Genomic DNA, 14910 nt, shown 5'->3' on the forward strand with positions numbered 1-14910 from the left:
GATTCAATGAATACTTGCTGAAAGAGGGAACGAAAGAAAATATTTTCATGACTATTTCAATGGGGCAACTGGGAGTGCTGGTTTAAATGATAGCTGGAAGGGTATATGAGAAAGCTTATGAAAACTTTATAGAAACTTCCACCCAGGTGCCATTTTATGTAATGCTTAAAATGATCATGTCCGTTAGGAAAAAAAAAAGCTACTAAGAATATTTGTTTTGGGATCTCAACTTAGGTTGTTAAGATGTCCCAAAATATGGCATTTATTTGCTCAAGCCCAGCTTCTAGTAATAAATATTTGCCAAAGTAGATATAGCCTAAATATACAACAGCTTATTTAACAAAATAACTTGCCTAGAATAATCAAGAGTTCTCAAAGCACTATTGGTTATGACTGAGGTAGGCTATTAGGACATGCAACACATCAGATCCTTTTCCGAATCCTTTGAACACTTAAAGATATATTTTTCATGTATTTCACATATTCACATTTTTTGGCTTACATATTCTTCCCTCTTCTGAGCAGAAAAAAAAATCTTCTCCCACTGTTTTATTTCTCTTCTTTCTATGTTGTCACCTTAGGATGTAGAGTGGTTTTCTTGGAGTAGAGTAGAAAAAGAGAGATCATATTTTCAAACTGACCCGGTAAGGTGTAATTTTTTTAAAAAAATCAAACATTCTGATAACAAACAGTGCTGTATTTAACAACTATTAATGCATTTAATATTCATATAAGTTGGGTATGACCGTTATTCTCATTTTGTAGGAGACATTGAGGCACAGAGAGATCAAGTAACTTTCCCAAGGTCACACAGCTAGCAAACAAAAGAACTGCGATTCAAGTACAGAGAGTTTGGCTATAGTTCTTGCTCTTACCCATACTATGTTGTATTACTGCTCTTACTTAGGTCATCTGAGGTCATTGCCTTCAACCTTAGGGTTAGGGTGGAAAGGTTCATGTTTGAGGATCTATGGATTAGGAGGCTGCAACAACTGCCCAGATTTTCTATTTTTCTTATATTAAAAGTGATGAGCTTAAAAACCTGAAAATTGTAAAAGATAATCATTTCTGAACTGGGGAGGGAGCCTTTTTTTTTCTTCACTGTTTAAGTGGGAATTATATGAGGATAAATGAATTTACTGAAAGAAATGTGATGTTTTGTAGCTGAATTCCAATTATATTTTTTTTTCCTAATAAAGGTTAACATTTCAAAGGGATGGTTGGCAACGAAGGCTTGAACTAGAATGATGATGTTTGCAGGTCCCTTTTCTTTTGCTTTTTCCCTTCACCCATCCCTGTAGAAAGTAAAAATGCCAGGAAGAAAAATGGGGAAAGAGATAGTATTAAATATAGTACAGGTGCTATTTTCATAGGTGTTTGAAAGTTTTAGGTTTCTTACTTTTGCATTCTCTATAAAACTTTACTGCCAGTTTTCACATACATATATATATATACTACAACAGAGCCCAAGATTTCTGGGGGAAAGCGGTTTTATTCACTTCACTTGTTTTAGGGAGGAGAACATTATGAAAGAGGAGGAAAAAAAGAGTGAGAATCTACTAGGTCAGAATCTTCTTTTTAATGTTTATTTATTTTTGAGTGCGAGAGAGAGCGAAAGAACAGGGAAGGGGCAGAGAGAAGGAGGGACAGAAGATCTGAAGCAGGCTCTGTGCTGACAGTATCGAGTCTGATGTAGGGCTTGAACTCATGAACTGTGAGATCATGAGTGAGCCGAAGTTGGACGCTTAACCTAACTAGCCACCCAGGCACTCCCAGAATCTATCTTGGCACTCAACTGAATGAAATTTTTGGAGTGAAGGGGTAGAGTTTTCTGATTTTATTATTATTTTTTTATGGTGACTCTTGTTCAACTTTCCTATAGGAAAAAAAAAAAAAAAAAGATAACTGCCATGAGTTAGTTTCAGCTTCCCTAAGACCAGAACTTAATTTGGCAGCTCTCTGGAAAATCCCCCATAGAAAAATTTAGTGATTCAATTTTCAACTAAAATTAGTAAAAGAAAGATCTCATGAAGTGTTGAAATAGGGTTTCATGTGATTCAACGTGCAGACTTGAATGCTTTGCAAATTCAGGCAGCAAAAAGTTGAAGCCTTTCAACTGTAGTTGATGGATAAAGTCTTCATCCTTAATATGTAATGAACATATGCAAATAATGTGAACTATTTTCTGAATGCTGATTCTCTTTTAACTGCGGCATGCATGTTAACGAAGACTGTTTCACAGTTTCAAACCAGTCATTGAAATTGGTTTTGCTTCCTTCTCTTACCTTAGTGAAAATATCCTGGGTTTGTGTGCAAAATCCCCATATCCTTTTGACTTCTGACTGAGAGTTGACAAATATTGCAAACAAGCAATTAAATCCTGTCCATTAAACTTTTTCAGGATACTGTTTGTGTACCTAAAACCTTCAAGGGTATGTGAGGGGGGTTAATCAGTCCCTCTGTTATGATCTTTATTTTTTCCCTTCACTTTTAAAAAGGAAGCTGACAAGGAATAGAGATGACTACAACCAGCATGATCGTGGACCAAGTTACCTGAATTTCCAACTGGCTAATATTCTGTTGAAGAATCATTTACAAGGGGGAGTCAAATGCACATGTTAATGGCAGTGTTGAGGAGGAGGTGGTCAGGAATGGGGAAGGGGGGTGGGTGGAGAGGAGAAGCAACACAAAAAGAGACCACAGTGTCCTACCATGCCTGATGGTGTTTTCAGATTAAGATGGGGGATTAAGGAATTTTACTCAGCAATTTGAGATGCTTTGTTAGGGACTGAGGAGATTTGAGCTGCTTTGTTCTCAAACCACATGTTAGTGAAAAAGCAAACAGGCACTTAATCCTGACAGACAGCAGAACTTGACATCAATTTGCCCCTTGGGAGGTGACCAGGAGTTCTAGCTGACGGGCTAAAATGGCCAGCCCTGGTTTTCCTGGAGCCTAATGCCAACATTCCATCCTAACCTGTATTTCCCAGCTGAGTAGCCATAACATAGATGGTTGAATGACCAAGAGTTTCTAGATATTAGAGACTCTTACATGTTTTCTAAAAAACAAAACAAAAAGCCTTTTAAATGCAAATAATCTATAAGGTACCAAATATTTAAATAGATTTCAAACAGGTCTAGTATTTTGGTCACTCAGTTTTGAAATGAAATATAGAGAGGCTGAGATTCTTTCCTTTTGAAAATAATGGATGGTTTCCTCTAACAATAAAATCGCAAGGCAACATATCAATTTTCGAGCCTATACATGATTGTGAAATAAACATCAATTCTTATGTAGATCTTTGAGGGAAATTCTACTGAATAACCAATTATATTTTAAGGTCATGTCCTTCAAAGTCACTGAAGTAGGACAAAAGCAAACAAAATGAAAAGGAAAGAAATTAATGGCTTCTTGAATTGGATTTGATACATTAGTAAACTTAAGTGTACCCAGTCATACAGTCTGGCACATAATCTGAAACTGTGGTGTAAAGGCTAATTTTGCCATCTTGAATTTAAGCCACCCTCAATTCGTTGACCTAAAATGCACTTTTAGTAGGCTCTTGATTTACTAAACTTTGGCATATGTAGGGAAACCATTTGAAAATCAGAATTGAAGCAGAAAATTTATAAAGCATATTTCAGAACAAATCTTATTACATTATAAAGATTTTCTGGTTGAATATTCAGCTAATCAATAGCTCCTGTACTCTGGTAGGATATAAAAATCTGCTACATCTTAACAACGAAGAAACAAGTTTTGTCACCAGTGCAAGGTTGTTTCATTTTTGCACTGTTTACTCCTCTGCTCCCACAGCTCCTACCCACTGCCCACCCCACAGGAAACTCAGGAAAACCTACGTCTTCATTAACCAACTACTAACTACTAAACCCACCTCTCCACTAACAATGTAGGTGTTTTTCTCCATTCTGCTATGAGTTCAAAAATTTATTCTTACGTAGACATGGATTTATTATTCAAATAGTCTTTCTCTTAGGAATGGTGAGACCCTCTATTATGTTTAAGTAGCACCAAACTCATTTTCAAATGATCGTGAACACATGATGATAGAACTTCTTGCAGAAGGAAGTTAATATCACTTCAGAGCACCAAATCTGGTTGTTTACAATTTTGAAACCTTAATTTGAAGGAATGATGTCTGCGCATTGGCCAATGGAATAAACATATAAAGGTGTTTGTATGCTTAGTTGCTAGTTCTGAAGGAGAGAGACCATTTCCACTACTCTGTATGTCCTTAATTATTTATTACAAACACCAATAGGAGAGAAATTCGAAATTTAAAATACTTCAGGGGGATGCATATTCATTCATTTCATTTAAAACAATATATACTAGCCTTTAGATGGCCTTTGAGTTCTCTGTTTTTATGAAGGTTTACCAGGCATATTATAAGGATCAAATGCAGGGTGAACTAAAATCAGAAACATGGTATTCATTCATTTAACTCTGGTACAGTAGAGCAAATTCAGGGTGACTCAAGGGACACAATGTCTTGTAAAACATATGTACTTAATATAAGGGTCATAAAACTTATTAAATTAAAAGCTAGGTTAAAAATAGGAAGAAAATTTATGCTGCTGTCTAAAATAGCAATAATTTCCTTTTGGCCTTTCTCTTTTCAAGTAATATGGATTCTGGTCAGGAGGGGGGAAAAAAAGCCAACTTATGAAATCTTCATTTTTGTAGGACCAAATGCAAATCTCTTTTAACTGCTGCATGTATTGTAATGGACAAGTGATATGGCTGAAAATAGAGGGGAAGGGAGATAAGATGTTAAATGTTGAAAGTGCACTTGTGTCTAGGTTTCAAGGTGACATTGTCCCTGAGCCTGAACAACAAACCCTGTTAGTGTTAGCAGGTGTCCGGGAAGAATAAAGGGTTATGAGTGCAATAGAATCAACAGCTTTTCCATGGTCCTGCTCTTTTCTGGCCATGGGGCAAGCAGTACAGTGAAGGAGCATGGAACATAGATGATCTATGGTTACTCAGTTGGGATGCAGCAAAGCATCCTGAATAAAACCTTCCATCTTTGTTCAAGCAACGTCTGGGTTGTACAAAGTCTATGAGACCAGAAAACTTGAAGTCGAGAATGACCTTCTGTTTGCACCTCACGCTGCCACTGGTAGGCCACACTGGGGTAGAAAATGACATAGATGGGGTAGAAATAACCCTGACAAACAACTTCAGGGGTTTGGGATTGAGGGTGCCCTCAACCTTTTAAGCACCTGTATCGCCTTTTAATCCACACAGGTGAAATATACTGAGTTTGCTCAGTGTTTAACCTCAATATGAGCTGTTTTCCTAGTGGGCACTCCTAGATATAGCACATTGGGAATTTGAAAACAAAATAAATATCAATGTTCTTCTACCGAATTCACACCGGGATTCATTTGGAATTTTATCTTCACACAAAAGTCTTGTTGAGAAGGAACATGCTTTGGGGCATGTATCTGTTTGCTCTTAGACCCATTCCTGCTCTTTCCTTGCTCTTTCATAGTCTAGGGGGCTCAGCCCTGCAAAGTACATTGCCATCTAGCTTCTACAAAGGTTCTGCAAAAGGACCCTCTGAGTAGGGTGGATGAGAGAGCTGGAATAGTCCACCCTCTGCCCCCATGTGCTTTGGAGGTGGTTCTGGCAATAGCTGGATATCCTCTGAGGTCCTGGAACCTGTTCCCTTCCTTCTGTCCCTTCCATCTAGGGATGGCAGTGGATTCCTGCTATTACCAAACTCTTGGTGGCTTCCATTTGACCTTTCAGTTCTTTCAACACCTTTGTAACTAGTTCCCTAGTTTAAATCCCTCTGTTGACTGGTGGTGATTCTATTTTCCTGAGTAGATCCTGACAATTACAACAAACAACTGTTTTTTTCCTTATAGGTTCTGGGTTCAAAAGGTAAGTGATTCTTTTTGAAGTTTTTTTTTTTTTTTTTGGGGGGGGGGGTCTTTATTTGTTGACCAATGGGTAGTCTGCCAGGTCCCAGTGATCACTTTGACAATTGTCATTCTCGTTGGTAGAAGTGGAACAAACATGTTGGAAGCAAAATGAGGAACTAAGAACCTCTAGGAACCTTATAACATGGATATTTTAGGGGTACAAGAGAAGGCACATTGAAGGGGACATGTGGACCTGTTGTTGACCTTGGCTAACTCTCCTGAGCTGGATAGCACTGAAAATGAAGGCTACCTATGGCCCTTGAAAAAGTCTCTTAACCCCTACAATACATTTTTCATTTGTCCTTGAATCTTTTTTTTTTTAATTCTGCAAGTATCCTGCCAGTGTAAAAATAGCCTCATTTGAACTAAAATGGGCAACACACACCTGCACACTCAGAGTCTCCTCTAACTTCCTCCAATCAATAAAGAAAAGCTCAAAATCACAAACCAGATTCTCTCACTCTTTTTGTTCCCCCTCTTTCTCTATTTGGTCACACTCCTAACAGAACTAAAAGTTGGTTTCCGTGATAAACTTCATAGGCTGCTATCTGAAATGAGTTTGCCCAAAATAGTTCTAACTGCTGGGGGAGAAAAATACCCAAACCCCAAACCAAACAGATTTGACATTCAAAATACCTTCTTGAAGATGGACATTTGCAGGGACCTTGGGAATATAGTATATAGGGATTTTAATCCTGTTTCTCCAGTGACAGCTGGGCCTGGACCAAACAGTTTTGCCACTAACATTGTCATTGGGTGGGATGAGTGGAGCTAGGGGAGACCATTATTTTTGCTTTTAACTTCAGAGCCTTTGGGCATCCATTCACCATTCACGGAACTCACACTGGCCTGAACTGTATTTTCACTGGGCTCTCAGTAAGGCTTGGGAAAGCTTGAAAATGGAATGCTTATTTTTTTTTTTGAAGTCTTTCTTTTGAACCCACTAATTTTATGAAATTTAAGCACATTGTTCATTGTGTAATTATAGATGAAATATTAGAGAAGTGGACTAATTATACACAATGCACTCAAGCCCAATTAAACTAGCATCTGTGGTGAATGTAAGGGTATTCTCTTTCACTAATAAGAAATACTTTCTGAACAACAGAGAATAAAATCGTTAAATTGGATATGCTGTGGAGATTATAAATATCCTATTAGCATATAAAATGAGGGTTAACCTTATTTAATCACTGCATGCCAGATCATCAAAAGTCATATTGAACCCCTGTAATGTTACTGTATCTGTTCTGGAAAATAATAATAAAAAACCCACTATTAATAAACATAGCTCATAGATGCTATTCTTGTGTACTAAATTAAACTGTTGGAGAAACTCAAGTATTCCCTTAATTGCTTAACAAAATGGCAAAACTACTTTTATCTATTCATTGCGATATTATGTCTGAATCAGATATCTGTCATCCCAGTGGCCAGAAAGGTGTGCAAGGTAGGCAAATTAGCCTACTTCAAAATAAGTAAAATATATAGTCGCTTCCAGCGAGCACCACAAGTGACCTTTTGAAAATGTAAATTAAGTGATTGCACACACCAGGGTGTGTTCAAAATGAAAATGTATGTGCTTGAGACATAGCGCTACCATTGCTTCAGGTATTAATTGGCAGACTATGAACCCAGGGATATTTGTGTTTTAATCTGGGTCACAGGACGTTCCGTGACTTCTGCTTTTGTGATAAATCATCAGATTGCTCTGCCCAGAGCAACCTCTGTAGTTCAGCAAGAACCAGGAGTTATCCAAATTTAAGCTACAGCTTATTAGAACTATTGGTTGTGTGTAGTAACCAGAAAATCATGGGGCGTCTGGGTGGCTCAGTCTGCTGAGTGTCCCAGTCTTGATTTGGGCTCAGGTCGTGATCTCGTGGTTTGTGGCATCAAGCTGTGTGTGAGAGCACGGACCCTATTTGGGATTCTCTCTCTCTCCCTCTCTCGCTGCCCTTCCTCTGCTCTCTCTCTCCCTCTCTCTCTCTCTCAAGTAAATAACTAAACATTTAAAAAGCAAGAAATTCATGACAGCAGAATTGAAGGCAGTATGGGTCACTGCCTACCACTCGCATGGGTTGTAACGTTCACAGTTGAAGGATAGAAATCAGTGAACAGGGATGGACACCTTGGGAGCAGGTCCTCGCTGGGACAGAAAGAACTGAAATCCATCTTCCTTTCTCGTCTTTCCTTCCCTGTGTTTTTCCTCTTCCCTTCCTTCCCTCTCTTCCTTCCAAAGAGTTCTTGTTTATATCCCTCTCAAGATCTGAAGACTGTTTGCCTTTAATTCTTGTGAAAATCATAAGGAGCCTGGAATATAAGCATATTTATAAATATTGAGAATGATTGTGGCTATTACATTATATTCCTAATTAGGTGCATTTTTTATTATTTTTTTAAATCACGTATACTTTTTTTTTTTAAGCGGGGCCCTGTCCTGCTTACTCTGCCTATGTCTTCTCCCTGAGAAAACAAGTTCAGCCCAAACTTCCGTGTAAAGCTCAGATGGAATTCCTAAAAAACTGAGAAGAAACTGGAGGTAAGGGGTCTGCAGGGGGCAGGGCAGCACATCCTGTAATGTCCCTCCGACAGGGACAGAACCCAGAAGCCCAGAAAGGTCTGCATGGGAAGTTGAAATTTGAAAAAGCAGAACAAAAACAAATCCAATGTGATTTGATCACATTGTGTTTCAGGATGCCTATGCAAAGAAAGCCAGGTGTATGTGCAAGAGAAACTATAGGGAACTCCTTTTGTGTCCTCGGGACCAAAGTCTGCTGGCCGAGGAAGGAGCTTTTCTTTCGGTTCAGTGCCATGCACTGGTGGAGTTTTTCTCCAGGTTCCTTGGCTTCTAAGGCCACTTGCACAATAAAAAAATATATATGTATTTATCTAGAAAAATATTCTCTGGCTCCTTTCTGCTACATAGAGGGCAATATAGAGTGAATAACAGCTACTTTGGCCCTTTTTGAGCAAACGGAGTAAGAATTTCAGCTTTTATTTTTGTTCCTCTTAAACCCAATGAAAAGGTGCTCTGCCTTTCAGGAGCCATTTTTACAATTCATTGGCAGTGCTGGGTGAATTAAAGCCGGTCCTGTGCCTACACGTTTTAGGTGAGGTTGGGGGTCTGTCATGATAAAATCACTTTAAATTGACCTTTTTCCTTCTTTTTTTCTCTCTTCAGGTCCAGCTTGCATAGCAATGTAGCCAGACCTCAGCCTCATCACATTATGGGTAAATGGTTTGGTTGTGGCACAGGATCGTTTTGACTTCAGAAAAGCAGTAGTCAGTGTGTAGAAGGGGGGAGGAGCTCTTTATTGAGAAGATCAAAAGGGACTTAAAGGCAAAAACTGACTTTCACTGCAACAGGACTGAGGACCAGGCCTCCAGTGTCCTTATTGTAATTCATTGCTTGTTTCTAGGCCCCATGATAGAATTCTTCCATAACAGACAGAGGACTTTGTGAAATTGTAAATGAGTATGACTTCAAGCACTCTGTGGAAATATATTCTCCCCCTATAGCCCATACATTATTTCTGCTTAGTTATGGTGGCTCACATTTCCCGTAACTATCAGAGAGAACTTAATTCAACTCACACCACATCACTTTAAAATTGTGCAGCTCTCTTAATCAACCTTTGTATCAGCCACAAATGTGCAGTATGACCTAATTTGAAAATGTCTCAAAGTGCTGACTCAAACTGTTAGTGAATAAAGGCTAGTCATTACCATTATGACACTAATGTGATGCAATATAAAATTGAGGGGCATCAGCTGAACATTAGTTTGCAAAAATATTAGTGATTGAAGCCATTTTCTGTTCATATTTTATTTATACTTACATGTATGTATATATACATACATATGCATATATTTATTTTTTGTTTTTCTGAAGCAGCCTTGCAACACAATTTTCAAGTATAGAGGAAGGAAGCCACGTTTTTAACACGGACAAAGCCGCTAGATTAAAGGTAGATCATGTGTACATCATGAGCTCCCCTCTATAAGATGAAGACAGATCATTGCTGAATTCTTATTTGAATATTTATATACATATAAGCATTAACATATGAAAATTATCTTCTTCCCTGTACTTTGGAGCCAGATTCTAAGATTTCCAACAGCTCTGGTCCTACTTATTCCTTACTACTTTGTATCACTCACAAATTCTCTGACTTTTATGTTTTGTAATAACAAGGACTCGAACTGGTTCCTTTTATGGACTCTCTTTCCCATTCCTTTACTTGACCAAAAAAATTGAGATAGAAATACTCTTAATAAATATTGTCATTAATTACTTTTGAACAAAATAAAGTAGGATACAGGGCTGGAAATTATTTAGCCTCACCCCTCTTGATAATAATTTAAGGAAGGCAACCTAAACTATCTCTTTTCTTCTACCGTTTAGCTGGTTTTAAAGAAAAGTCCATGTGCTTATTTAATACTTAAACATCCTAGAGCTAGTATTGGTTTCAGTCTGTAAACTGATCATTAGTAGTTGAAAAGAAATCAGCACGAATCTTTCCTAAGTTAGAGAAATTGTCCCAGCGATCACTCAGAAGGTCCACTCTGCATCCCAGTTTGGGTCTCTTGAATTCTGAAAAATCTGAGCAGAAAGTTATGTGTTAGTGATCAAGTACTCCTGATTTTATTCATTTAACAGTGAGAATAAGCCAACCACATAAACACAAAGGAGATAGGTTATTCTTTAAAATTTTCAAGGATAAGGAGTTTTGGCTATCAAGAAATTATTTAACCTGGTAGAGTGGCGAAACACACACTCTCTTCGTAATATATCACTACCAGCAATTGGTAGAAAATACAACTAAATTAGAAGGCTGACAAGCTTAGTTTATCCACTTTTTAGAAAAACAGGTCAAGCCTTCAAGCAAGATGTGTAGAAATTCGCTACTATGTGATGACTTTAGTATTTCAGTCCTTTTTACATTATGTAATATGTGGTTTGGGCTGTTTTTATGACCTATGTTTTATTTCCACATTAAGATAATCCAGATTTTAAAAAAGTAAGTTTGAAAGATCTCAAAGCAGACTTGCCAAAACCAGCATTCAGAAGCGCGGGTGCTTCCAAGCACACACACACACACACACACACACACACGCAGGCACACTTTCAATTTACCTAAAAAGGAGGAGCGCCTTTTTTTTTTTTTTAAACTAAAATACAATTGTTCTTACTTTTAGGTTCCAGGGGAAAAAGGGATGTGGGTGTGATCGCTGTAAATGGATTGCCAGCCTCTTAACAGTTCATCATTCTTAAATGATAGAAGTAGAGCAGTACCCTCTGAGAAAAATCTTTCCTGTGGATTTGACTTTGTCCACGCTAGGACAAATTGCGTGCAAAGTTGGAATAATTCTGAGATGTAAGACACCTCCATGACTGTCCTTGGCATACTGAGGAGCTGACAGTCCTCTCTGGAAGATGAGGCGAGAATGGCCCCTGCCCTCTTAATTGATGATTTACTGTGCTCTCCCCTGGGGCCACAACTGATGATCTGTAAGCTTGTTGAATTTTGAAGCAAATACTAAATATAATCAATATATAAAAATAAAAAAAAGAGAGAGAAAAAATGCAATGAAAATTTATGACCTTAACATTCCTTCAGGGTCAAGCAATTTATCAAATTCTCTCACTTTCTGGTTTCAATTACACAGCCATTGTGGAAGGAACTTATTTTAGCAGGTTCATTTGCCTCAGTGGGGAATACAGGACTTTGGCCTAATGCTTCACCTTTAGTGCAGGCCATTTGAGCCTTAGAACAAATACCAATCATCACTCTTTGGGAAAAAAGAATCTGCATCGGCGTGGCCTATTGGAATGGGGTTTCTGTCAAGGTAAACGGTTGTCGGCAATGACTGTGGTAGAGTGGCGATAAATCCCATTTTATTGCTGAAAAATTCCAGCTTCTCTCCATGCCTGACAGCTCCCCACATTCTCATACCCATTTGGGCAATTTCTGTGCTATGTCCATCTGGTTCTCATTACCTCTCAACCTGCCTGCGTCTGATCCAGAAAAAGTGCAGGTCAGAAACAAGGGAAAAGAACTGAGGTGATGGACAAAACAGAAAGCAGGGGGGTGGCCCTTGGGGGTCGGGGTGGAGGTGAGAGAACAACAGAGAAGTGGGGATCCCAGCTTAGCCTTAGACCAGTTGCTGTAAGGGGCCATTTAGATACATTACAGAATGATAATGACGGAGCCCCAGTCAGGAGGCCAGAGGAACCTGTATTTTTAAATTCAGGTTTTTAAAAAGCACCTGTTTTAAGGTGGTGGAGGGAGAGAGGATGTGGTGCGTGGACAGGGCAGATTAAGAGAAGCAGAGAAGCAGGCCCATGGCCTCTACCAAGGGCACTGTGTCGTGGAGTGGAGGACCTAGTCTAGAAGGAAAAAAAGCATCAAGGAGCTTGGATCGCCATACTCACAGTTGGCATGCTTCTAAATATGGGGATAAAATCCTGCTGAAGATTCAATTTTTGTTCAAGAGTATAATTTTTTGAAGAAGGAAACTCCAGGGCCTTCTATGGCGTTGTCTCCCTTCATTTTTTTTTATGAGAAAATTAATATTTAGATTGATTGTCCTCCTCACTGCCTTTAGGATAGAGTCATTCATGGAATGACAGGACTAGCACTGAGTCACTTGGGTATTGATAACCCTACACACAATCACTTTCAGAATTGCTGTGCCTTTATGCTTTCAGAAAGTTGGCCTCATTCTCTGAAGCTCAAGTCCTGTTGATCATAATTGCTTCTGACTTAAAATTACCTATAGTCACCATAAGATGCCTCCTGGGGACAAAAGAGAAATAAATACCGTAAATATCTGACAATAGGTATTAACAATAAACCCACTTAAAGATTAACTGACATTAGACTAAGACGAAGCTGCATATCTATATATGAATAAATATAAAATGTAATTATTGTGCTGGGATAATTATAATTAATACTAAAATAAAATTTATGGCCAGTATACTGAAGTATAAATGATGAAGATCTGCGAACTTTTAATCAAGGAAAAATAGAATTAGCTGAATGGTGAGATGGATTGTAGTTATTTCACCACCTGTTCCAAAAGCAAATTCTACATGCAAATATTTTAAAACCAAATTGGTGGTGTTTTCTGAAACACGTTGGAAAGTTATGGCTATGGGTTGAAGACCGTCTACTGTGCTAGGTGTGTTTGGACAGACAATACCTCTTAGGCACCTTCTGCATCTCAGAGGTGCAGGGTACATTCCAGGTCCTCAAAATGCACTTTCTGGATAGTAAGACCCCTAAGTGTGGCCATGAATAATCTCGGTTTTATTGGCTGAATTCTAATATCAAAATTACATTAAAATTTTAGTGGCTGAGCTGGACCTTATAGACCAGAAACACTGGCTTCCAAAATTTGAGATTTAATTTCTAAAATTTTAAGCCATGCATGCTCAGAAGAAAGTCTATAAAATGTACCCGAAGTTGGAAGTGAACGCCACGTGGGACATTTAAGTGGAGAAAGAGATTGTTTTTAAACAAGATTTAAAATTCAAGTAACTGGCTAATTTGGTCTGAAGTCAATTACAGGTGATCAAAGATGGAAGTTTGTTATTTGGCAGCTTTCAAATGAATAGCTTTAGTCAACAAATACAATTCGAAAACATTTTCATGTGTACGTATTGAAAGGCATAAACCTTTGGCTAGTACCATGTAGCCATTGAAATGGCCATAACAAACGGCACCTTTAATTTGCCAAGTAATTTCAGATTCTTAGTCAAAAAGAATCTCTCTTGCTTGAACTTTACTTCTCTGGACTGTACATGTATCAGAGATGTGATCATTGAAACTCTAAAAGATTATTTGTTTCTTTTAGTAGCATAGCAGAAAATTAATGGCGTGGGGGAGGGGGAAGTGACAACTTAAGTTGATGCTTGATAGCTGTTTACTTATAAATGTGTGTCCAGATTTCAGTGTCCTGTAAAAGAAAGGGAAAATAAAGAAACCAAAGCATTCATGTGGCTTTTATGCAACTTAGGACACATGGAAGAAAGTGCTTAGAAGGCTAGTGAAATATTTACTAAACAAATCATTTACATTAAACTTTTGTATATGCAAAACCCAGAGCACCTACAAAAAGAGAAACAACTTTAGCCATAAGGAATATTTCGGCATCAAAATGGTTAATAGTATTATAGCTTCAAAAGAGCCTATTGGCTCACCCTCAAGGATGCCCTGCAGTTGTTGTGAAAGTCATCAGATGAAGCTAGCCTTCTCAGCTAGCCTTTAGATTTGTCTGCTAACAGTAAAAATACTATAATAAATCGGTAACATATGTTGCCAGGCAAGGAAAAGTGATATAAATAAAGAGACTAGGAGACCCAAACCAAGTACAATGTGAAAAGAATTTAACTTTCAATCTATGCATTGGCTAATTATCATTTGAAAAGTAATTTGAAAGTGTTACAGTTATTTGCTTATATTCTTCCTCATTTTTCTTTTTTTCTCTTCAGATTGCATTCTTACCCAAATACTCTTCGTGATTGCCTGCTTTGCGGCTTTGGGGTAAGTCCCAGTTTTCCACAACCTTAAAGAAAAAAAAAATGCATAACATAAAAGATGCCAAAAAGACTTATGTGTCCTGATGTGCGGGTTTTGTGAAATATACATGGGTTTGTTTTTTTTTTGGGGGGGGTGGCGGGGAACGATGTTGGTAATGAAATAAAGAGAAGGGGTTTGTTTCTGCAAGGATCAAGAGTGTGTGAAAGTGTGCATTGCAAACGAGGCTCCCATCAAGAAAGCCACCTCTGGAATGGAAATGACAAAGCTTGGAACACACACAATCAATTATTTTCACTAGCATTTAAAATATAGAAAACAAAATCTGCTTTGGGAATTGACTGAATATTTTATTTAGCTTTTTTATTGAGACATCCTTTGAAAAATGGCATAATATAAATAGTTTTAC

At 38.0% G+C, this 14910-nt stretch overlaps 1 long non-coding RNA gene across 1 annotated transcript; it reads left to right on the forward strand.

Moving 5' to 3' along the window:
• The first annotated feature begins 8386 nt into the window (after nt 1-8386).
• Nucleotides 8387-14589, forward strand: LOC115510650. Its single transcript, XR_004343476.1, has 3 exons — nt 8387-8494; nt 9137-9186; nt 14456-14589. It is a non-coding gene; the product is annotated as an uncharacterized LOC115510650 (long non-coding RNA).
• Nucleotides 14590-14910: the final 321 nt, after the last annotated feature.

Source organism: Lynx canadensis, chromosome A3 (assembly GCF_007474595.2).
Source record: "Lynx canadensis isolate LIC74 chromosome A3, mLynCan4.pri.v2, whole genome shotgun sequence".
Classification (NCBI taxonomy): domain Eukaryota; kingdom Metazoa; phylum Chordata; class Mammalia; order Carnivora; family Felidae; genus Lynx; species Lynx canadensis.